This window comes from Elephas maximus, chromosome 4 (genome assembly GCF_024166365.1).
Source record: "Elephas maximus indicus isolate mEleMax1 chromosome 4, mEleMax1 primary haplotype, whole genome shotgun sequence".
NCBI lineage: Eukaryota > Metazoa > Chordata > Mammalia > Proboscidea > Elephantidae > Elephas > Elephas maximus.
In genome coordinates, this window is record NC_064822.1 from 182315296 (window position 1) to 182337847 (window position 22552).

The 22552-nt window shown below is 54.7% G+C and overlaps 1 protein-coding gene across 1 annotated transcript in view; it reads right to left on the minus strand.

The window, feature by feature from the left end:
* The window catches only part of KCNJ4 (potassium inwardly rectifying channel subfamily J member 4), a 35054-nt gene extending 20983 nt beyond the window's left edge, over nucleotides 1–14071 (minus strand). Inside the window, exon 1 of the mRNA XM_049884434.1 lies at nucleotides 13747–14071. The gene's annotated coding sequence lies outside the window, so the exon portion shown is untranslated. The remainder of the gene's footprint in view (nucleotides 1–13746) is intronic.
* Between the last annotated feature and the right edge of the window lie 8481 nt (nucleotides 14072–22552).

The following is a 22552-nucleotide window of genomic DNA, read 5'->3' on the forward strand; positions in this document are numbered from 1 at the left end:
TGGTCTTTGGTCGCTAGGGTTTGAAGCATCAAATCTATTCTTGAGATGGTCTCTAAATTCAGGTGGGATATACTCAAGGTCATATTTTGGCTCTCGTGGACTTGCTCTGATTTTCTTCAGTTTCAGCTTGAACTTGCATATGAGCAATTGATGGTCTGTTGCACAGTTGGCCCCTGGCCTTTTTCTGACTGATGATATTGAGCTTTCCCATCATCTCTTTCCACAGATGTAGTCAATTTGATTCCTGTGTGTTCCATCTGGGAAGGTCCATGTGTATAGTCGCCGTTTATGTTGGTGAAAGAAGGTATTTGCAATGAAGAAGTCGTTGGTCTTGCAAAATTCCATCATTCGATCTCTGGCATTGTTTCTATCACCAAGGCCATATTTTCCAGCTACTGATCCTTCTTCTTTGTTTCCAGCTTTCACATTACAATCACCAGTAATTATCAATGCATCCTGATTGCATGTTCGATCAATTTCAGACTGCAGCAGCTGATAAAAATCTTCTATTTCTTCATCTTTGGCCTTAGTGGTTGATTCGTAAATTTGAATAATAGTCATATTAACTGGTCTTCCTTGTAGGCGTATGGATATTATCCTATCGCTAACAGCTTTGTACTTCAGGACAGACCTTGAAATGTTCTTTTTGAGGATGAATGCAACACCATTCCTCTTCAAGTTGTCATTCCCAGCATAGTAGACTATGTAATTGTTTGATTCAAAATGGCCAATTACAGTCCATTTCAGCTTACTAATGCCTAGGATATTGATGTTTATGTGCTTCATTTCATTTTTGATGATTTCCAGTTTTCCTAAATTCATACTTCGTACATTCCAGGTTCCAATTATTAATGGTTGTTTGCAGCTGTTTCTTCTCACTTTGAGTCGCACCACATCAGCAAATGTAGGTCCCGAAAGCTTTACTCCATCCACGTCATTAAGGTCGACTCTACTTTGAGGAGGCAGCTCTTCCCCAGTCATATTTTCAGTGCCTTCCAACCTGAGGGCTCATCTTCCAGCCCTATATCAGACAGTGTTCTGCTGCTATTCATAAGGTTTTCACTGGTTAATGCTTTTCAGAAGTAGACTGCTGGGTCCTTCTTCCTAGTCTGTCTTAGTCTGGAAGTTCAGCTGAAACCTGTACTTCATGGGTGACCCTGCTGGTATCTGAATACTGGTGGCACAGCTCCCAGCATCACAGCAACACTCAAGCCTTCACAGTAGGATAAACTGACAGACACATGGAGGAGCCACCATTTATGTTGGTGAAAACAGGTATTGGCAATAGAAGTCATTGGTCTTGCCAAGTACAATCACGCGATCTCCCGCATCATTTCTATCACCAAGGCCATATTTTCCAGCTACTGATCCTTCCTCTTTGTTTCCAACTTTCGCGTTCCAATCACCAGTAATTATCAGTGCATTCTAATTGCATGTTAAATCAGTTTCAGACTCCAGAAGCTGGTAAAAATCTTCAATTTCTTCATCTTTGGCCTTAGTGGTTGGTGCGTAAATTTGAACAACTGATCGTATCAACTGGTCTTTCTTGTAAAGCATATGAATATTATCCTATCACTGACAGTGTTGGACTTCAGGATAGATCTTGAAATGAAGTTTTTGACAATGAATGCAAAGCCATTCCTCTTCAAGTTGTTGTATATGATTGTCTGATTCAAAATGGCCAATGCCAGTCCATTTCAGCTCCCTAATGCCTAGGATATCGATCTTTATGCGTTCGATTTCATTTTGATGATTTCCAATTTTCCTAGATGCGTGCTTTGTACATTCCTGGTTCTGATTGTTAATGGATGTTTGCAGCTGTTTCTTCTCACTTTGAGTTGTGCCACATCAGCAAATGAAGGTCCTGAAAGCTTGACTTCATCCACGTCATTAAGGTCAGCTCTACTTTGAGGAGGCAGCTCTTCCTTCCCCAGTCATCTTTTGAGTGCCTTCCAACCTGGGGGGCTCATCTTCCGGCACTATGTCAGACAATGTTGCACTGCTATTCATAAGGTTTTCACTGGCTAATTCTTTTCAGAAGTAGATCACCGGTTCCTTCTTCCTAGTCTGTCTGAGTCTACAAGCTCGGCTGAAACCTGTCCACCATGGGTGACCCAGCTGGTATTTAAATATTAGTGGCATAGCTTCCAGCATGTAACACACAAGCCCCCATAGTACAACAAACTGACAGGCGTGAGGGGCACCCCAGTGCCTGGCACATAAAAAACAAAAACCAAACCTGTTGCCCTCAAGTTGACTCCGACTCATGGCGACCCCATGTGCTTTAGAGTAGAACTCCCTCCGTAGGATTTTCAATGGCTATAACTTTTTGGAAGTAGATTGTCAGGCCTTTCTTACGGGGCACCTCTGGGTGGATTCAAATCGCCAACCTTCACAATTAGTAGCTGGGCACTTAACCACTTGTGCCATTCAGGGACTCCTGCCTGGCACATAAACGAAATACAAACTCATTGCCATCAAGTCGATCCCGACCCTATGTGTTACAGAGTAGCACTGCTCCACGGGGTTTTCTTGGCTGTAATCTTTATGGAGGTAGATCACCGGGCCTTTCTTCCATGATGTTGCAGGGTGGATTTGAACCACCAACCTGTCAGTTAGCAGCTGATCACAAACCACTTGCAAGACACATGTTGTTGTTGTGTGCTATCGAGTTTATTCCAATTCATAGGGTCCCTAGAGAACAGAGTAGAGCTGCCCCATAGGGTTTCCTATTTACAAAAGAAAAAAAAAGTAAGCCCAGATTTCTGAGCTAATGATGAAAGGCTTATTATTCATTTAAACAAATATGTCTGTGTGTGTAAATAAAGTTACATTAGGCCTTTCTTCCATGATGCTGCAGGGTGCATTTGAGCCACCAACCTGTCGGTTAGCAGCTCATCACAAACCACTTGCAAGACACTTGTTGTTGTTGTGTGCTACCGAGTTTATTCCAATTCATAGGGTCCTTAAAGAACAGAGTAGAGCTGCGCCATAGGGTTTCCTTAACTGTAATCTTTATGGGAGCAGATTGCCAGGTCTTTTCTCCCACGGAGCGGCTGGTAGTTTTGAACTGCTAATCGTTCAGTTAGCAGCCGAGCACTTAACTACTGCACTACCAGGTCTCCTGCGCCAAACAGAACCAAAAACCAAACCCATTGCTGTTGAGTAGATACCAACTCATAGCAAGCCTATACACACACCAAAAAAAATCTGTTCCCTTGGAGGCATTTCCGACTCACAACGACCCTACAGGAAAGAGTAGAACTGCCCCATAGGGTTTCCAAGGCTGTAATCTAAACAGAAACAGACTGCCACATCTTTCTCCTACAGAGTGGCTGGTGGGATTGAACTGCTGACCTTTTGGTTAGCAGCCTAGCACTTTAGCTATCGTGCCACCAGGGCTCCTTTCCTTGTACATAAAACCAAACCAAACCCGTTGCTGTTGAATCATTTGCAACTCATCTCAACCGTATAGGACAGAGGACAGAGGTGAACTGCCCCATAGGGTTTCCAAGGAGTGGCTGGTGGATTCGAACTGCTGACTTTTTGGTTAGCAGCAGCCTGAGCTCTAAACCACTGCTCCACCAGGCCCCCTCCTTATACATAGTAGGTTGCTTAATAAATATCTGACAACTAACAAAGAAATGGGATCTTTTCGGTTATAATTCCCATGAAGGACCTAAGCAGGGTGATGTGACAGAAGGTGGACAGGAAGAAGCTGTTTCTGACACCGTGGTCAGGGAGGCCACTCCATGGAGGTGGCCTCTGAGCCAAAACCTGAAGGAGACCTTCTGTGCCACAGGGCACTGAACACAGAGGCCACGAATGGGGGCAGTGGGGACAGGCCATCTGAGGCCTCAGGCCTCTGCCTCACCCTCCCCACAGAGCCCAGGCTCCTCCCCAGGTGTCCTCCCAGGTAGTAGGTGGGGAGTCCCAGAGGCTGTGGGGAGGAAAGGGCCAGGCCTAGCTGAGAGAACATGGCAGACAGAGAGGCTCAGGAGGGCCTGAGAGAACACTGAACCCCTGCTCCTCTCCCCACACTCCTGCTTGCTCATGAAACACCTACTACATGCAGCTAAGTTGCTCTGAGCTTCACTCATCATTTCTGACCAGTCCCTCTGGCTGGTTCCTATGACCAGACGCTCTCAGGTCCCAGCCAACCGTCTCCTTCATTCATTCATTCAACACCCTAAATGTACTTTCCTGCCTATCATATCTCCAGCACAGCACAGTGCCTTGCTGCAGAGGGCGCTCTATAAATAATTGTGGAATGAATGGACATTTATTGAGCATCTACTGTGTGCTGGCGGAACAAAAGTCAGTAAGACACAACCCTGCCTTACTGAACCCTGTGTATGAAGACTGGAACCAAAGCCAGAGGACTTTGTGCGAAGGCCCCCAGGAAGATGTGGGGAGAGCAGGAAAGCATGAAGCTCGAGCGGGGCTGGGCCTGGGCTGTGCAGATGGAGGGGCTGGCCTGGAGGAGCTTAAGGGGCCTGGAGCTAGTTGCGGGGTGGCAAGGAAAAGGAAGCTGCTTCTGAGGACAGAACCCTGGCATTCTGGAGTATTCTGTTGTTAATGGCTGTGGAGTCAATTCCCATTCATGGTGACCCATGTGTGCAGAGTAGAACTACTCCATAGGGTTTTCAGGGCTGTGACCTTTCAAGAGCAGATTGCCAGGGCTTACTTCAAGATGCCTCTGGGTGAATTTGAACTGCTAACCTCTCAGTTAGTAGTCCAGCGCTCAGCTATTTATACCACCTGGCACCCTGGAAAACTCAGCACTATTTTCTTAGGAGACAAGCATTCTGAACAAAAGAAATCTGCACATCTGAGCCTCTATAGTGGCGCCTCTAAGACTTCCATCTAGGGTGTAGCTTTCAAACTTTTTGACCACTACCCAGAACCTGAAAAACCCACTGCCGTCGAGTCAATTCTGACTCATAGGAACCCTACAGAACAGAGTAGAACTGCCCCATAGAGTTTCAAAGGAGCGCCTGACGGATTTGAACTGCCGACCTTTTGGTTAGCAGCCATAGTTCTTAACCACTGAGCCACCAGGGTTTCCTACTACCCAGAGTAGAAAAAATGTACTGTATACTGCTACTCATTATACAGTACACACTTTTTCAAAGTTGAAACAAGAGCTTCACAAAACAATACCGACCCTCACTACATGCTAAGTGCTTTGAAATTTTCTATTTTATCTTGTTTTTTAAAAATATGTAGTCCAAAACCCAAAAAAAAAACAAACACAGTGCCGTCAAGTCAATTCCGATTCACAGCGACCCTATAGGACAGAGTAGAACTGCCCCATAGAGTTTCCAAGGAGCGCCTGGCGGATTCAAACTGCCCAGCCTTTGGTTAGCAGCCATAGCACTTAACCACTATGCCATCAGGGTTTCCATTGCAAGTCACTAAATCAACTTCATAACCCACTATGGGGCCAGGCCCTGCCTGCAATTTGGAGAACACCAATCTAGGGGGTGCATAGGGCTGTGAGGAGGCTGGAAGGGGGATGCAGGGCTTGTCTTGAAGCTGCATGTGACCATGCTTAGATCATGAGCTTTTGGGGGGACACAGTTGTGAGGGAGGAGTCATGGGGGACTGTTAGATCCTTAAGGTTACATAACCCCCACACTGCAGCCCAAACAACAGGGACTCTTTGGGCTCTGAGTCCAATCCCTTCCCCCGGTATTGTGTTAGAACCTCTGCTGCCCCTTAACAGGTGTCATTCAGCAGTTTCTCGCACACCTCATATGCCTGGGACTTCACCACCTTCTCAGGCAGCAGACTTGACTGTGAGGAGTGAGCCTCCACTATGCTGATCCATGCAGCTGCTAACTGTAGCTCCCTCCTGTGGCTGGCTGTCCTTTCTCTCTGTCTCCTGGCCCGTTGTCTCAGGGACCCAGACCAGCCCTGATGTGGGTAGCCATGGCCCTCTCTCTGCTCCACCCTGGTGCCCTTCTCCTTGCTGCTCCCTAGCCCTGCCTGGTGCCTGGGGGACGGCCTTGAAGCCCAGCCAGAGAGAAGCTCTTTCCAAGGTCAAGTGGCCTCAGGATCTGCAGCTGCATGGCCTGGTGCCTGGCGCTCAGCCAGCCCTGCCCTGCCCAACCAGGTCTCAGGGGCTAACAGAGGAGGGCAGGGCTTGGAGGGGTGCAAAGCAGGGAGCCAGGGTGCTGACACCTGACACCTGAGATATCTGGAGTAGCAGTATCCAAAAGCGATGGCCAGTGAGTGCATGTATGTGGGGAGGGCAGGGGGCCTGGAAACCTGTCCCAGGAAGCACCACTGGCAACCAAGTATCTCACGTCAACCACAGGCCACCATACACTCAAGCATACACTCTTCCCAGCAACCCTCGGACATGGGGGCACAAGCCCCCTCTTCCAGGCCAGGGCATGGAGGCTCAGAGAGGAGAACAAGCTGCCCAAGGCCACACACAGCCACTCAGTGGGGATGAGCTTGGAGCCAGACCTTGTGTTCCTATCGAGGGCCCCAAATGGGCCTAAATTAGTAGGCAAGGAGCCTCAGGAGGAAGAGATGGCCACCGCTCCTGTTGGGAACAGCCTGGGTCCCTCTCGTTCCAGAGTGCAGAGGGAGGGCGAGAGTGGGAGGTTCTTGGTTAGCAGAACCTTCCAGAGATGGAGGGGGCTGTCTGGGAGACGGTGAGCTCCCATCACGAGGCTGTGGGGAGACTCTGATGCCCATTTGTCCAAGTGACTGGACAAGGGAAGCCTGTGTGGGTGGGAGGTTCAAAGACCACAAAGGTCCCTTCTTGTCACCCTCAGCCAGGGGCCCTGGAGCTCTTCCCCCTGTATGACCTCAGAGCCTTAGAATTGCCAGCCCCCATGCCATCTGTCTCCCAACTCTGGGTTGAGTGGCACTTTAATTTCGCAGGGCAGAGTGGGCTTTGGACATCTTCTCAGGCCCGTGGGGCGAGGGGAGAGGCTCAAAGGGCAAGTTTGGGGGGTGGGGTTGGCGAGGAGCTGCCGGATGGGGCAGGGTTGGGGAAGAGACTTTGCTGAGGTGTCCTAGAGGTAAGAAAGCAAAACTTGGTGCCAACTCTGCCACCAACTTGAGGTTGAGCAAGCCTGCTCCCTGAGGCCTCAACCTCCCCATCAGTAAAGTGGATATGAACCCCCAGGGTGCACGCATACCCCTGCTCCCTGACCTACTAAAGCCCCCTCCCATCCCTGTAGCCCGGGTGGAGCTGGGGTGGGCTCCAGAAATAGGTGGCACCAGAAAAGAGAAAGCTGGGTATATCCCACCCATTACTCTGGGTTGTCCCAGTTCCACAGAAGAGCAAAGAGAGGTTCCCAAAGGGACAGTGACCTAGTCAAGGTCACGCAGGGTAAGTGAGTGACTGAACCGGGATTTGATCCCAGGCCTGCCTGACTCAGGCAGCCATACTCTTTCTGCCTTGGGTACCAGCTGTGACAAGGGGCTGCTCCCCCATCTATCCAATCTGGGAATTTTCCTAGGGGAGGGGGAGATAAAGAGATCCAGCTCCATCTCTCCTCCTCCAAACCCTGGAGATCTGGGGAATGTTCTAGAGAGAGACAGAGTGTCAGCCCTGGGGGGGCAGAAGGCAGGGGAGTCAGAAGCAGCCCTGGGCTCTTTCACTACTGCTGTGTGACCTTGGGCAAATCACTGTGGCCTCTGGGCTCAGTATCTCCGTTCTCGCAGGGGAGAAGGCAGAAACAGGAGCAGAACAGGGGCCAGATGGGGCTGGGCAATGCTGAGGGAGCTGTCTCCATAGTCCCAGGCTTCCGCTCCATTCATACGCCCCATCTCCCCAGGAATCCCCTCTGCCCTTCTCGGGGCCCCCACTGGGCCCACCTGGACAGACTCCGAGCCTGGACCAAAGTCCCAGCTGCTAGGTCACCATGACAATGCTGCCTCCTGCTACACAGCTCCTGCTGGCCTGGAACACTGAGGACCACCTGCCGGGTCACCTCTAGGGGCCCTCTCCCTGACTTGCAGGGCCCCTCATGGACACCTCACCTTGGCCTGCCTGCTGAGGCCAGATGTTCCAGCCGCTGCCACTGGACTAGTAAATGACTGGCCAGACATCCACAGGGAGGAGTGGAGGACTGTCACAGGGAGAGAAAGGGGAGCCCAGGCTGGAAGAGACATGCCCTCCTTCCTTCAGAGAGCCAGATGGGAGGGCCCAGAATGGCTGGAAAGGGACTCATCGCTAGGAGGAAGGAGAGATGGCGGTTTCTAACTGCGGAACCTTGGGTGAGCCCTTGCTTCTTGCTGAGGCTCAGTTTTCTCATCTGAAAAGTGGGGGCAATGGTCCTGGTGGACAGAAATCATGACTATAAGGCCCAGCACAAAGCCTGGCACTCAGGGGCTCTTCTGCTCTCCTGGAGCAGCACCCGGGAGAAAGCTTCTTTGTCACCCGTAGCTGTCAAGCAGTACCACCAACCACCATCAATCTCTGTGAGTGCGTGTATGCTGTGTGTGTGAGTGAGTGTGTGTATAGGCTGTGGGGTGAGGCACGGAGACACAACGAAGGGAGCCGAACCCCAACATTTCTCCCCGCCCCCATTGCTCTGGTCAATGCGTCCTGAAAAAGAACAGTGGCAAAAACCATCAGTTCAAATCCAGACACTTTCTACTGGTTTCCAGCCAGCCATTCCCTTTGTTGACCCTCAGTTTCTCCTTCTGTAAATGGGGGAGGACCATTGTCCCCCAAGTCCTCCAGGCTCACCACCGGGACCAGACAGTAGGTCACAGGAACAGAACTGCCCAAAGAGGGCAAGATTCAGGGCAAGCTGGAGCATGAGCCCACCCCTGCACCCCAAGCTGCACCCCACCTACCACCCCATGAGCACCGTGTACGCGCCTGGAGGAGCAGGAGCGCGCGCGTGTGTGACTCAAGGTCTATTCATAGCCGAGCTCCACCAGCTGCAGCGTCACAAGCAGAGGGGCCTCAGCCCATATTATTATTTCAATTACCATCTGAATTAAAAGTTTGAGCAGCGATCAGCCCACGTAGCCAGGGGAAGAGAGAGCAGGAGAAAAATAAAGATGAAAAGGAGAAGAAGGGCTGTGCCCGGAGATCCCCCCACACCCCTAGGAGTGCTGGGTCGCAGCCCAGGAGGCTTAAAGGTTACACCAAACCCCAGGATCCTGGCCCACCCCCTGCCCAGGGCCCAGGTTCCTCATGGGGGTGGGAGGAGCACCTTGAGATAACATCCCAACAGCAGCTACTTTGTGCAAACAGATAATTCAGTCCAGACTCTTTGACATTTGGGCGTGCCACGCTCAGAGAGGGTGAGGAACTGACTTAAGGTCACACAGAAAGCCACGCCCAAGGCTTCCGTCGCCAAGCAGCTCCTCTTGCCAGGCAGGTTCCATCCACAAAGGCTCCCCCTGACCTGGGTAGGGGAAGATTCTCCATCAACCAAAGCTAACCCCATCCAGGCTGGATGATGCTGGCATCTGTGGGTGGCCTCGGGACAGAGGTGAGAGCTGCTGTCTTCCTGCTGGTTTCTAACCCCTCTCCCTCCCGACCCACACCCAGAACTCTCATAGCCCTCTGGTTAATCATCTGGACGGCCTGCACGTACAATCCCAGACCTCACACCACCTTCGGCCCAGAGGCCCCTCCTTGCCCAGTGGCGCAGGGAACAGAGCCCTGGGCCAGGAGACAGGCAGCCTCCCCGCCTCCGCATGCTACATCTGTGTCTTCAGAATGGAGCCCCCAGAGGATCCCTAAGGGGGTGTCGTACTGTGGGGGTGACCAGACCATCTCCTGCCAAGCCCCAACCCAGGAGGGGGGGCGGGGACATTTCCCACTCTTCTCCCAGAAAGTCCCAGGGACTGCCCCTGGGAATCTGACTGGCCTGGAATCCCGGCTCCTCCACTTCCCTGCTGGGTGACCTTGGGCAAGGCACTTTGGCTCTCTGAGCCCAGGCTCTCCTCATCTGTAACGTGGGGTCACCAATATCAACCCTGGGAGTTTGCTGGGAGGATTATAGACGATAATTGCAAAGCCTCTAGTCCAGTACCTGGCTCGGTAAAGTGAGCTCGCTTGCTAGGAAGTGGGTAAGTGATGGGGGCTGCTTCCCAGCTTCTCCTTGAGGGATATCAAAGGATCCTGGGATTTTGGAGGTGGAAATGTCATTCAAGCTCGCCCTTAAGGCAGGACCCCCGGCAGATGATCATCTGGGTCTGCTTGAATAGCTCTGGGAGCTAGGAGCTCACTGCTTCACGAAACACCCGTAGCTGCTCCCTATCCTTCTGTGCTTCTAGCTCTGGGAATTTTCTAGAAGGGACCATAACCTTCCAGTTTTACCCCAAATCCAGTCTTTCCATGCCTGGGACTGTCTAAAACTGGCTTTAAAATGAGCCTGAAACTGGGCTCCTCAAATAGACCAAAGGAAGGGTGGAGGAGAGGGAGCTGAGGAATGGGGGGCGGTGTGGGGGCAAAGCCAGAAACTGACCTGCAAAGCTCCTGGGTCCTAGTCTGGGCTTGCTACAGTTTCTCACGGTGTGTGCGCATCTGCCTGTCTGTCCATCTGCCTCCAGGCAGGGCTGGGAGCCAGGAGCTCTGGCGTCAGGCCCCAGCTCTGCCTCCTTCAGCCCCAAGCCCTCACTGTGACCCTGGGGGAGTGCTCTTCCCCCTCTGGGCCTCGGTTTCCACTTTTGCAAAATGAGGGCATCAGACCAGTGATTTAAGTCCCAAGCCTTCTGTCTGACTGAGCCATCCCCCGGCTCTCCTTCATGGCTGGGTCTGCCTGCCCTGCACCTCCAGACTGGCCTGCCAGGAGCCACAGGGCCCCTGAGTGTCTGTGGCTGGAGAGCCAGAGCCCAGCTCTCTCCTGTTTCCTACTTTCTTGTCTAGTGCCTTAGGGGTTTACCTTTGAGGGTTCTATCATTCCCACTTTACAGGTGAAGAGATGGAGGCATAGAGAGGGCAGGCTACTTGCTCAAGGTCACAGAGAGAGACTGGAAATTCAGGCTCCCTCCCCTGTCCCTGGGAGAGCAGCAGGACTCAAGAGCACCCTTTTTCAGGAGAGTCACCAAGATCAGGACAGGTGTGCACTCTGCATGGAGAGGGGAGGGAACTTGCCCAAGGTCGCAGGGCAAGGCTTCTGCCTCCAGGCCCCCCGCCAGGGGACAGCAAGATGGCCTGACTTCCTGCCTGGCTCCAGGATCTCCCAGAGAATGGAGTCTGTGTCCTGCCTCTGGGCCCTGCTTGGCCGTCCCCAGAAGCCCCCTACACCTGGGTGGAGGGGGAATGAGTGAGCAGGAAGGCAGGAAAGAAAGTTACAGGTTGGCCGCTTGTCCCCCCCCCCCCCCCCGTCCCTCTGTCCCTCCGTCCCTCCTGCTCCTTCTCCCCTCGTGCAGGGGGAGCGGTGGTGATGTAATGCACTCGGCTTTGGTCCTGGTGCCAATCTCAGAAGAGAGACGACAGATTGCGTGAGCCAAATTTGGCATCCTAGGGGGAGAGGCATGAAAAGTGGGGATGTGGAGGAGAGGAGCGAGGAGCCTGGGGAGGTACAGAAGCCCCCCTGCCCAGCGAACCCTGGAGGCCCCACCCCACCCTCCACTATAGCCATCTACCCAGTCCCAGCCTGCCTGGCATTGGGCTCCCCTCCACACTCTGAGAGGCCCAGCCTAGCTACTCCCAGGACCCTCCACCCCAGTGCTGCCAGTCCCGCCACCCCCCTACCCCCAACACACCGCTCCAGCTCCATTTCCCACCGCTGCTAGTCTCCTGGTTACCATGTTGCCGGTTGTCATGTCGCTTACATGTCCTCGTGACTCAGTGGTCCCCGCGGAGGGGCCCCCTCCTCCTCACACCCCCCTCAGCACTCGCCCCCGCCTCCCCCAGATCTACATTAAGAACCAGCCCGCCCTGTGAGCCTACACTGTTCCTCTTCCCCTTCCCTCTTATCGTCTTCTCAGCGAAGGGATCTTTCTGCAGCATTTCCGAGCCAGCACTGCTTCAGTCTCTGTTCGCAAATGTCTGTTAAGAACCTACTACGCTTCAGGCTCATGCAAACTGCTTTCAGAGATCTGACTTCAGCGGTATATGATTCAACAACCCTAGGAGGCCAATACCACCCCCCCCCATTCTCCAGGTGAAGAAACTGAGACTCAGAGAGGTCAAGCCAGGGACCCAAGGGCACCCAGCAGAAACTCAAGGCTAGCTCTGTCTGTCCCAGTTGCCCCAAAGACTTTTTCTGAAGAAGAAGCTTCCTTTTCAAGGCTAACCCAAGGGGCTCTCAAGCCCCAGATCCCCTCTAGTTCCCAGATACTGGTACCCTCATGAGTTCTTGATTTCGGGCCAGATGCCCCCACTCCCCACCGTTAACTGCTCACCCCCCCAAAGGTAAAATGAGTCCTTACTTCCATTTGCCCAGCACTTTCCACAGTCCATAAACAGCCCTCAGCTCATTTGAGCCCTGAGGCCCCCCTTGGAGGTCAGTGGGGCAGGGACTGATGTCCCCACTCCACAGATGTAGAAATTGAGGATCGGGGAGGGAGAGTGACTTGCCCACGGTGCTGGTCTCTCAGCTAGGTGAGCTGATTTCTGGGAGCCTGAATGACTGGCTGGTATTCACTCCCCAGCCACGGAAAACCCCAGAATGAGCCCCTCCTCCCAATGGAGAATAGGATCGAATGTTCTAGTTTCAGCCCTCTAGGCTCCAGTGGCCTTTGCCACCATATTGCCCCCAGCCCTTATCCCACTACCTTTTTCCACCACTTGCTCCCTCAACCCTCATCCTAGGTCAAGCCAGGGCCACAGCAGAGGCTCTCAGGCCCCTAAAGTCCTGCCAACAGCCCCACAAAAAGGACCCAAGCCCCGGAGGTCATAGGACTGGATGTGGGGGAGGAGCTGCGAGCTGTTACACACACACCCCCACACCCAGGGCTCTGGCCCTCAGGCCTCCCTCCCTCAGCTCCTTCTCCTCTCACCTGCCTCTTGGCCATTCTACTGCTCTTGAGGCCCTCACCTGTCAACTTAGCCAGCCACCTGTGCCTCCAGCCGCCCCCCCACCCCACCACGCTCCCACCTACTGTCTTCCTACCTCCCCTCCCCACCCAGAGAAGCCAGAGCATTTGGGGCAGAAGTATGGGTACACGGCAAATAGGTGGAGGCTGGTGAGAGGGACATTAAGCAGGTTGCAGGGGAAGTTCTCCCTGGTCAGGGGTTCCTTCAGCCCTCTTTTTCCTTGGGGCTCTCCCAGCACAGAGGAAAAGCAGTCCCTACCTCTCTCCCCAGCCTGTGTCTACGACTGTGAACTCCTGAGGGTGCCTGGCACAAAGTAGGTGTTCAACACATGAGAAGAGGATTTCGTTCTCTGCCAGATGGCAGGGCCATTTTCAAACAGGCTGCAGTTGGAGAGGTGGAGAGGAGACCCCCCTCGCCACACGTGATCCGCCTTGAAGCGCCTCTGAAACTGGGAGTGACAACTGGGGGTGTGTGGAGGCAGGGAAAGGTCGTGGCCGGGGCAAGAGGTTAAGGCGTCCTTCCACTCCCACTATCCCCTCCTTGGCCACAACCCAGACCGCTACACTCCCGACGTACAGACTGAGTCAGCCCCGCTCCCCGAGAGTCACGGGACCGCGCCTAACGCGCGCCGGGCGTCCGGACCCCGGTCAGGGATAAGGCCGAGCGGGCCGCGTCGGAGCAGCGGGGCACCGGGACACACAGACAGCACGCGGCGGGACAGACGGACAGACGAACGGACGGAGACCGCGGTGGGCGCGCGCCGGGCTTACCGCGGGCGGAGGGTCCGATGGGTGTCCGGGAGGCGGCTAGCGGACGCTACATCCCACGTCGCAGTCTGGCTGGCGGGCGTCCCGGGTAGGGAGAGGGGAGCCCCGGCGCCCTGCTCCGCGAACTCGGCCGGCGGCCCCCACCCCCTCCCCTAGCCCGGCTGCCGGGCGAACTGTGCGTGGGTCCCGGGGTCTCCGCGCCTCCGCGCCGTCCCGCGCAGCTCCCCGCGGGCCGCCCAACTTTCAGCGCTGGCCGGTGCCGCGCCCTCGGAGCCGTCTTGGCGTCAGCATCCTCGGCCCGGGCCGGGGTCAGAGCGCCGGGGTCCGGGGACCCATCCCGCGCGGCCGCCCGCGCTCGCGCCCCCCGCCCCCGCCGTAGGCGCCTTCCTGCCGCCGCCCCCCGCTGTTCCTTCGCCGTCACTCCGCCCCGCTTGTGCTCTGACCCCCGCCTTGCACTCAGTGTCCTGCCCCGAGGCGTTCGCTCCGTCCAGCGACCCCTCTGCCTTCGGGCCTGGGTCGCCCTCCCGCCCCCGCCGCCAGGCTCTGCCAGCACCAGCCCCTCGCGCTCCCAGTCTCTCTCCCGCGCCCTCTGGGTCTCCACCCTCTGCCTGTCTCTGTCCCTCTCCTCGTCTTTCCAGCCTCCCTCGGTCTCTCTGTCTCTCCCTGCAGGCTCGCTGTCTTGTCTCTGTCGCCCTCCCAGTCTCTCCCCTGCCTCTCCCTGCTTCTGCTCTGGCTCTCTCCCTGCGCGCTCTGGCTTCCTCCCGGGCTCTGTCCTTCTCTGTCTCTCTCGCGCGCTCTTGGTGCGGCCCCCTAGGTCTCGGACCCCGGCCCCCGCCTCCGCCGCGTCCCCGGCTAGCCCGGGAGCCTGAGCTCCCGCCGCCCGCGGCGCGCCGAGAACTCCCAACTCGCGGCACGCCGCCCCGCTTTCGGCGACTTTCGCCCCTCCTCACACGTGACCCGCACCCCACTGCGGAGGCTGCGCGCCCCTCCAGCCCCAGAGCCACGGGTGGGCCCAGGGGCCGGGGCTGCCAATTCCCCTCCGCCTAGCCGGCCTTCAGACCCCTTACCGCCGGGCCGGCGGCTCCGGGCTAGGGCAGGGGCTGGGGGCTACGTGGCCCCGCTCCTGCTGTAGTCCTGACCAGGTTTTCCTCACGGCCTCAGGAGCGCTCCTCCCTGAACCGGTTCCAATGATCCATTCCCGGGTTTTCTAGCCCCCCAGGGGCAGGTGGGGAGGTTTCCTCAGAGCCGGGAAGGAGCTGGGTGGGAGAGGGTCGCTCCGGGGTCCTATGGCGCCTGGCTGTCCCCGTCCCCTCCTGGAGTTCGAGCAGTTAAGGACCCTCCCCACCCCGCTCTGGGAGACCGAGGTGGCCCTTATGGAGGGACCCTAAGAATCACCCAGTTAGCACCGCCCCATTTTACAGACGGGGAGACTGAGTACCAGAGGGGGGTCAGAAGCTCGTCCAACGTCACGGGGTGGGGGTGGGGGTGGGGGTGGCAGAGCCAAACCAAACCCCAGTCTTTTGCTTTCTGCTGTTTCTACTACCTCAAGCTGTCTGAGGGGAGGGTCCGTGCTCTTCTTCCCGCAGAGAGTGTGGGGAGAAGCCCCCAACACCACACAGCCCCTGGCGAGACAGCCACTTCCATGGCCATCCTGCCACCTCGCTGCGCCCTCTGAGGAGGCAGGAAGGAACGTGTTCTTCCTCCAGGGTGGCAGGAGATGAGAACACTTGCAGCTAGACAGCCAGAACCTCCCAGGATCCCGGCCGTAGTCTGACTAAGGAGCCCCAACCCCAGTTCAGAGAGGAGAAACCAAGGCACCTCAAAGTCTGGTTGAGAAATTATTAAACCTGAAATCCCCTCTAGCGCCTCTTGCAAGCTGATCCCCAAGGCTTGCATCCAGCACACGAACTGTCGTGAAATTTTCCTTCCCTTTGGGCCCTCCTCACCCAAAAGCATCCAGGTCCCACCTTATCCTGCACCCCGCACCCACCCATACACCCAGATTCCCACGGATTCCAAAACACACCAGATACTTCCACATCTCTGCACATGCTGTCCCTCCTATCTAAACGCCCTTTGGCCTTCTCACCCGGAGAATTCCTACGTTCTCCAAGCCCAGCCTCAACACCACCCCCTCTGGGAAGGCCTCCTGACACCCCAGCAGAAGTCATTTGTCACCCAGTCATTCATTCACCCAGCACCTGGCACCCACCACGTGCCAGTCCCAGGGCTGGGCACAAATATGGTTCTTGTTTAATGGGCTTGGGAGTCAGCCCAACTTGAGTTCAAAAGCACATATGAGCTTTGTCACTTTGAGCAAGTTATTTACTTTATCTTTCCATAAAATAGGGACCCTAACAGTTCCCTGCCACAAAGGCAGATTAAATGAGGCGTGGCACAGGAAATGCACAGGTCATAGTAGGTGCTCAATAAACACGGCGACAGTCCCTCCTCAGTCTCTCTCACCACCCTGTGTGCCCTCACAGGCTGGCAGCCAGGACAGATGCCGTACTGTCTGAATCTTCAGTGTGTGAAGGGATGGGAAACTCAAGCAACCTGTTCATCTGGTCAGTGACAGGTGTGTACCTGTCATACCTTCCCAGGAATTGAGAGTGGGACGATGCAGGTGATACAAACCACCTCTGGCCTCTTTGCCTGGTCAGAGGCCTGGCCTGGTGGCTGGCCTGGGAGTTTGGGGTGCAGGGAAAGGAGGGAGGGATAAGCAGGAGTGGGGATGGAGACAGGGATGTCTGTAGACTCAGAGCGTGAGATCAGTCTCCCATGCCAGGTCACTGGGCATGATTTTGAGGAAGGGGTGGAGGACTGGGGAAAAGGTTTGGGCCTCAAAACCTGTGTGACTCTGGGCAAGTTGCTTGTCCTCTCTTGGCCTCAGAGGTCTCAGCTGTAATGGGGCAGTCCGTCCTGGGTCCCCAAAGGGTAAATAGTCCTTGTCCTAAAGGAATATACGATTGAGCTAGAGAACCTGAGAGTAGGAAAGACCAAGGGGTCAGCTAGTGGGGGCAGAGGAAGGACAGTCATCACCCAATGAGGAAGCACCTCTAGAGTGCCCAGCGCATCCCAAGCCCTTCACAGGCATCATCTCATTTAATTATTACAAGAACTCCATGATACAGGTGCCTGTTACTGACGGGAAACTGAGGCAGCAGGGGTTATATTGTTACGAGTGGCATGGCCTAGCTGGCCAGGGACAGCTCCCTGGACGAGTGAGACTCGCTCTGAAGCTCTGTGGGTAATGACGGTAAGACCTTTGTCCTTCTGTAAAGGACTTTGCCAAAGCCTCCTGCCCATTCTTCCATTTAATCCTCACAACAACCCTCTGAGGTCAAAAAACCCAAAAACCAAACCCAGTGCCGTCAAGTCGATTCCGACTCAAGGACAGAGTAGATCTGCCCCATAGAGCTTCCAAGGAGTGCCTGGTGGATTTGAACTGCCGACCCTTTGGTTGGCAGCCGTAGCACTTAACCACTACGCCACCAGAGTTTCCGAGGTAGACCTTGATTATTCCTGTTTCACAGGTAAGGAAACAGAGAGCGGAAGTGGCTTACCCAGGGTCATTCAGGGAGTAAGCAAGCGTCTGAGGCAGGATTGGAACCGGGTTTGACTCCTAGTTTCTGGGGAAATGTCATTCCAGGCCAGCAGAATGCTCACTCACCTGCTCACTCTGGGAGCCCACTTTGGTCTCCAGGGCCCCTCAGGGGCAGGGAGCTGACAGCCTGTGCTGGGAGGAGTGGAGGGGAGGGCAACTTGGGCGGGGCAAGCAGGACAACTGAGGAGGAGAGAGGAAGGGCCACTTCACAATGCCAGAGTTACAGAGTCCTGAGGTGTGGGCCTGGAGAGTTCCTGCAGGTCCAGCCAGCTCATTCTGCAGATGGGGCAAATCGAGGCAGCTGGCCTGCCTTAGAGTCCTAAAGTCTCGGCAGCCCAAGGGGGTGAGGTTCAGTGGAGCTGGGGAGGAGGCATTGGGGGTCCAGAGGGCCAGGATGGATCCCAGCAGGCTGTACCCTGGGGACAGAGGACAGTAGGGGGTCTTGCCTGCCCCCTCCCTTGCCCATCCCACAGCACTCAGTAGTCACCAGGGTGGAATATTTTAGCACCTATAGAAAAACCGCCACAGACTGCGGTGGCAGCTGTTGCTAAGGAAACGCTCCCAAAATAGCCCCCCTCCGCCAACCTTTCCCGCTGCTGCTCCTGCTGTGGGGAGGGGAGGAGGGGGGGGAAGGGGTGGCATGCGAACCCTGGCCCCAGGCTCACCTGTCCACCCTTGTCCCTGGTGCCCACCTTGGTCAAAGACCTGGGCAAGCCAAAGACCTGGGCAGCCACAGGTCTGCAGAGGGAGCAGGAGCTGGCCTTGCACATGCCTGTGACCTCGGCCACAGTCCTAAGCTGGTTTAAGAAGGTCGCCCAGGTGAGGGGAGGAGGACAAGACAGCCCCGCACCCAAGACCGCCAGCACACTCCCACACACATGCAATCACAGATCCTCACAGCTAAACACATCCACTTACGTACTCTACAAATAAGGCCACACAAATGCCCACCTAGACATGCACCTCCACCAACAAAGACACAAATAGATACGTGTGTAAACACATACGCTGCAATTACACAACATACACCTGTGCACACACACACCGTGCAGCCACAAACACATTTACATACACGTACTCAAATACAAATCCGAAGTACACACACACCAATGTATGTATGCCTCCCACATGTACACACACCCCATGTGTACACATACAACACTGCATATGTACCCTTAGAGCAAGTGTACACACACACACACACACACACAGAGCTGTCCAAACACATGCCCAGTGTGTGACTAGCAAAGTGCATTCCAGACAGGCTCTGTCCAGGGGACAATGACACCCTCACTTGGTGGGGAGCCTTGAAATGGGTGGAGGGTAAAGAAGTGTACCAGCTCTTCTTGCCAGGAAGCGGGAGGGTGGATTGAGGGCGATGTCTTTGCGAATCCCTCTAAGTCTGGGGGTGGTGGTCTGATGAACAAGGGGTTCCTGCTGCCTGGACCCTCTCCCTTCCTTGGGAAAGGGGGCCTCTCACTTTCAGACTAAAAGCCTCTGAGTGTGGAGTGTCCAGAGCTGTGGGTTCACTGTGCAGGTGGCTGAATGTCACCGAGGCTGCAGTTGGGGCTGGGGTGATGAAGAGGACAAAAAGGCAACATGACGGAACTCTGACATTCCGTGACATGTGCAAGGCACTTGACAGTTTACAAGCCATTTTTATAATCATTGTTTTACATATTTGGCAACAGCTACTCTGAGATATCGGTGGGGTCGCCCCCATCTCTGAGACCCAGAGAGGAGAGAGGACTCCAAGACCTCACAGCAAGTACTGGCAGAGCCGGAACCCAAGATGGTCCCAGCACCCAGTCCTGCGTGCCTCCCACTCAGCTGTGCTGAGAGCTGGGATTGAGGCCACCAGGACGAAGGGCCTGGATTTGTCCCCAATTTGCCCTGTGATCTTGGGGAGCTGAGAGTGAATCCCCGGGGGCGGAGGGTATTCAAACAGCGGTTTGTGGCCACAGTCAGGACGGGATGGTGGTTCCTGGGTGCACTCAGAATGCCAGCTCAACGACGCGGGCGGAGTCGCTCCCCTCTGCGCTTGGCCAGCGGTGGTCTCTCTCCAGCCTTGCTCCTTGGCTCCGGGTTTAAATCCGAGCTCCGGATCTTCCCTCGCGCCGCGTCACTTTGGAGACACGCGAGCGGCTTGCGGTTGCCTTGGGAACCCCGCTCCGGGCCGGCTTGCAGCGCACGACTCCAAGTGCGGGGCGCCGGGCCTGCGCTGCGCGCGGGGAGAGCTGCCTTTGGGTCTCAGGAAGACACCTGTCGCCAGCGGCGAAGGGAAGGGGTGTCGCGGCCAAAGTTATTATTATTTTTAATTGAGGTGTAACTTTCGAACAGTAGTGCATACCTCTTAAAAGTACAGCTCGGTGAATGTTTACAGATGTATAAAACTCGTGTAACCAACGCTCCCGGATCAGCGCCCCAGAAGGCTCCCTCGGGCCAGGAGGATATTTTTAATTGTCTTTTTTGCACATCTCCGGGAATAAACCGGTGAGGGAGCGATCGCTATTCGAGGACACGCAGGATTTCGTGTTTTCTCCCGGCTTTACTTTGCTGGGCCCTTTTGGGCCTGTTTCCTCTAAAGGAACAAGGGACTGACATTTGTTACGCCGTTTAGTCCTTGCAAAGTGCTTAACTACCCTATAAGGTCAGTAGTTAATTATCTCCAGGTTACCTGTTAGAAACTGTGACTCAGGGAGATGAAACAGACGGCCTAAATCCGGACAGCTTGTATGCGTTGGAACTTGAGGCTGAATCAAGCCTGTCTAACCCTGACGTTTATCCGTTTTTGTTGTTGTTTCCATTCTTTGGTCTCTTTTTAAGACGCTGACAAATACGATGCGCTGGGAAGGTGGTCCGGATCACACCTCTACGCCTTGGCGCAGGTAGTTCCCTTCTACGTAGGACTCTACTTTCTTCCCCCAGGCCTTGTAGTTGAGGCAAGCTCCTAGTCATCCTTCAAAACCCGCTAATACATCACCTCCTCTGTGAAGCCTTCTTTAACTTCAGTTCACCTTCACCCCTGAAATTACTCCCTCCACTGAGCCACATTCAACCTTTGTGCACCTGAGTCCTTCCCACCTCTCCCAGTGCTCCAAGCCTGTTGTCTCCTCGCTGCGCAAACGGGGCCCTCGCCGGCCCTGCGCTTTTCGCTCTAAAAATATTGCGCCCGGAAAGAGCTTCCCAAACACCCGGAGCAGGACCGCGGGAAGAGACTGGCTTCCCTCAGCCCACCCCCGCCCGATTAGGGAATGGACTCGTCCGCGCCGCCCGGATGGGACCTCAGGGCTGCCTGGGAAGAGTTCATTCTTTTCACGGGGGAGCGTCCACTCGCAGAGGCCAGACCCTGCTTAGTGGACTCTAAGGACCCGAGAGGAGCACAGAGAGCCCCTGGCCCAAAGGGTAGGAGGACTCCACCTTCTTTGTAGGGACCTGCCCGGTGAGAGGCAGCCGATTAAGTGGTGGGGTGTTCTCAGCATTGTGGTTTTACCTTTACATTGCTGCTTCCGCACAGAAGGCAGGGTGCAGGAAATTCAATACTGTGGTATAATAGCGTAATAAAGCTCTAGGACCACGAAGGAAACCCTGGTGGGGCAGCGGTTAAGAGATACAGCTGCTAACCAAAAGGTCGGCAGTTCGAATGCACCAGGCACTCCTTGGAAGCCTTAGGGGGGCAATTCTACTCTGTCCTATAGAGTCGCTATCAGCCTGAATTGAGGCGACAGCAACGGGTTTTTGGGTTTAGGACCTGGAAGGAAAAGATACTGTATATACTTTTTTTTCCTATAATTGAGAAACTCCCCCATTTTCTCTTCCATAAGTTGGATTTTGCATATCCTGGCGGGCAAAGCAAAAAGGGAAACCAATTTATTATACAATTTCCTTTGATAATGAGAAAACATTCCTTGCCCTTTGAGCTGAAGGAAATTTCCCTTTTGGCTTCCCCTCAGCTGCATTCCTACAGCAGACACGTTTGGGGTATCAGGAAAGGAGGCTCGGCAGGGTGACGGACTTGCCAGGAACCACCCAGCATTAGAGACAGATAGTGTCAGAGGGGTAGATGACAGGAGCACTGCCGTGGGCTGAGCTAAGTGTTTTAAATGAGTAGGGGATTTCCCGTTGTTCTTGCCACCCCCACCCAGAGCTTTGGAAAATGTTCACACACCTTGAAGATGAGGACTACGGAAGAGGCAGGGCTGCTTACTAAGGACAGAGTGGAAGAGCTTTTGAGAGAGGAGGTCTGTGCCACCTGGGGGTACCTCAATTCCCTCATCCATAAAATGTGGGCAATGTGTTCATTTCATAGGGACATTGAGAAGCATGAGAAACTCTTTGCAGTGGAGTTAATTCCAACTCACAGCAACCCTATAGGACAGAGTAGAACTGCCTCATAGGGTTTCCGAGGTTGTTATCTTCATGGGAGCAGACTGCCACATCTTTCTCCTGTGGAGCGGCTGGTGGGTTTAAACTGCTCACCTTTTGAGCACTTAACCACTGCACTACCAGGCTCCTTGGGAAGCATGGAACAGTCAGCATAAAGAGTCAGCAGTGCTTATATCTTCAATATCCCCATTTACCAGATGGGAAATCTGAGACTCAGAGAGGAGACATGGCAGAGTCAAGGCTACAGGGGCAGGCTCAGGAGGAATTCCAGCCCCCAAGACCCCCCAGCCTAGTTCTTTCCTTCCAACACCATGGTAGTCATTCCTCAGACCTCCCCAGGCCTTGGCCAGTTCCCCCATGGACTCCTAGGGAGAAACAGTGGGAAGGGGAAGATTCTAGCCCTCTTCCAGCCCCTGCTGGCAGTTGAGGCTGCTTCCTGGGAGGACAGATGTTTCACCAAATGGTAAATGCACGTGCTTTTCCCTGGCTTGGGGAGGAGGTGGGCGCTGAAGAGGAGATGCCAGCTGGTTGGGCAGAGAGAACCGCAGCCACACCTGAGAGATTTAAATAGCCACCGCCTTCTCTGGGCACCGGCAGGAGGGAGGCATCTGGACAGGGAACAGAGGAGCCCGTTCAGAGCCTGGCACAGTCCTGGGATGACTGCCAGGCTCCTCCTCTCCCTGGAGGGACTTTAGCCACAAACCTCACCTCCCTGGGCATCAATATCCATTACCTGCAAAGTGGAAACCTAAAGCCTGCTTCACAGGGGGCCTGTTGAGGCTGAACTGAGAGAACCTGAGTTTCTGTGCCTGAACC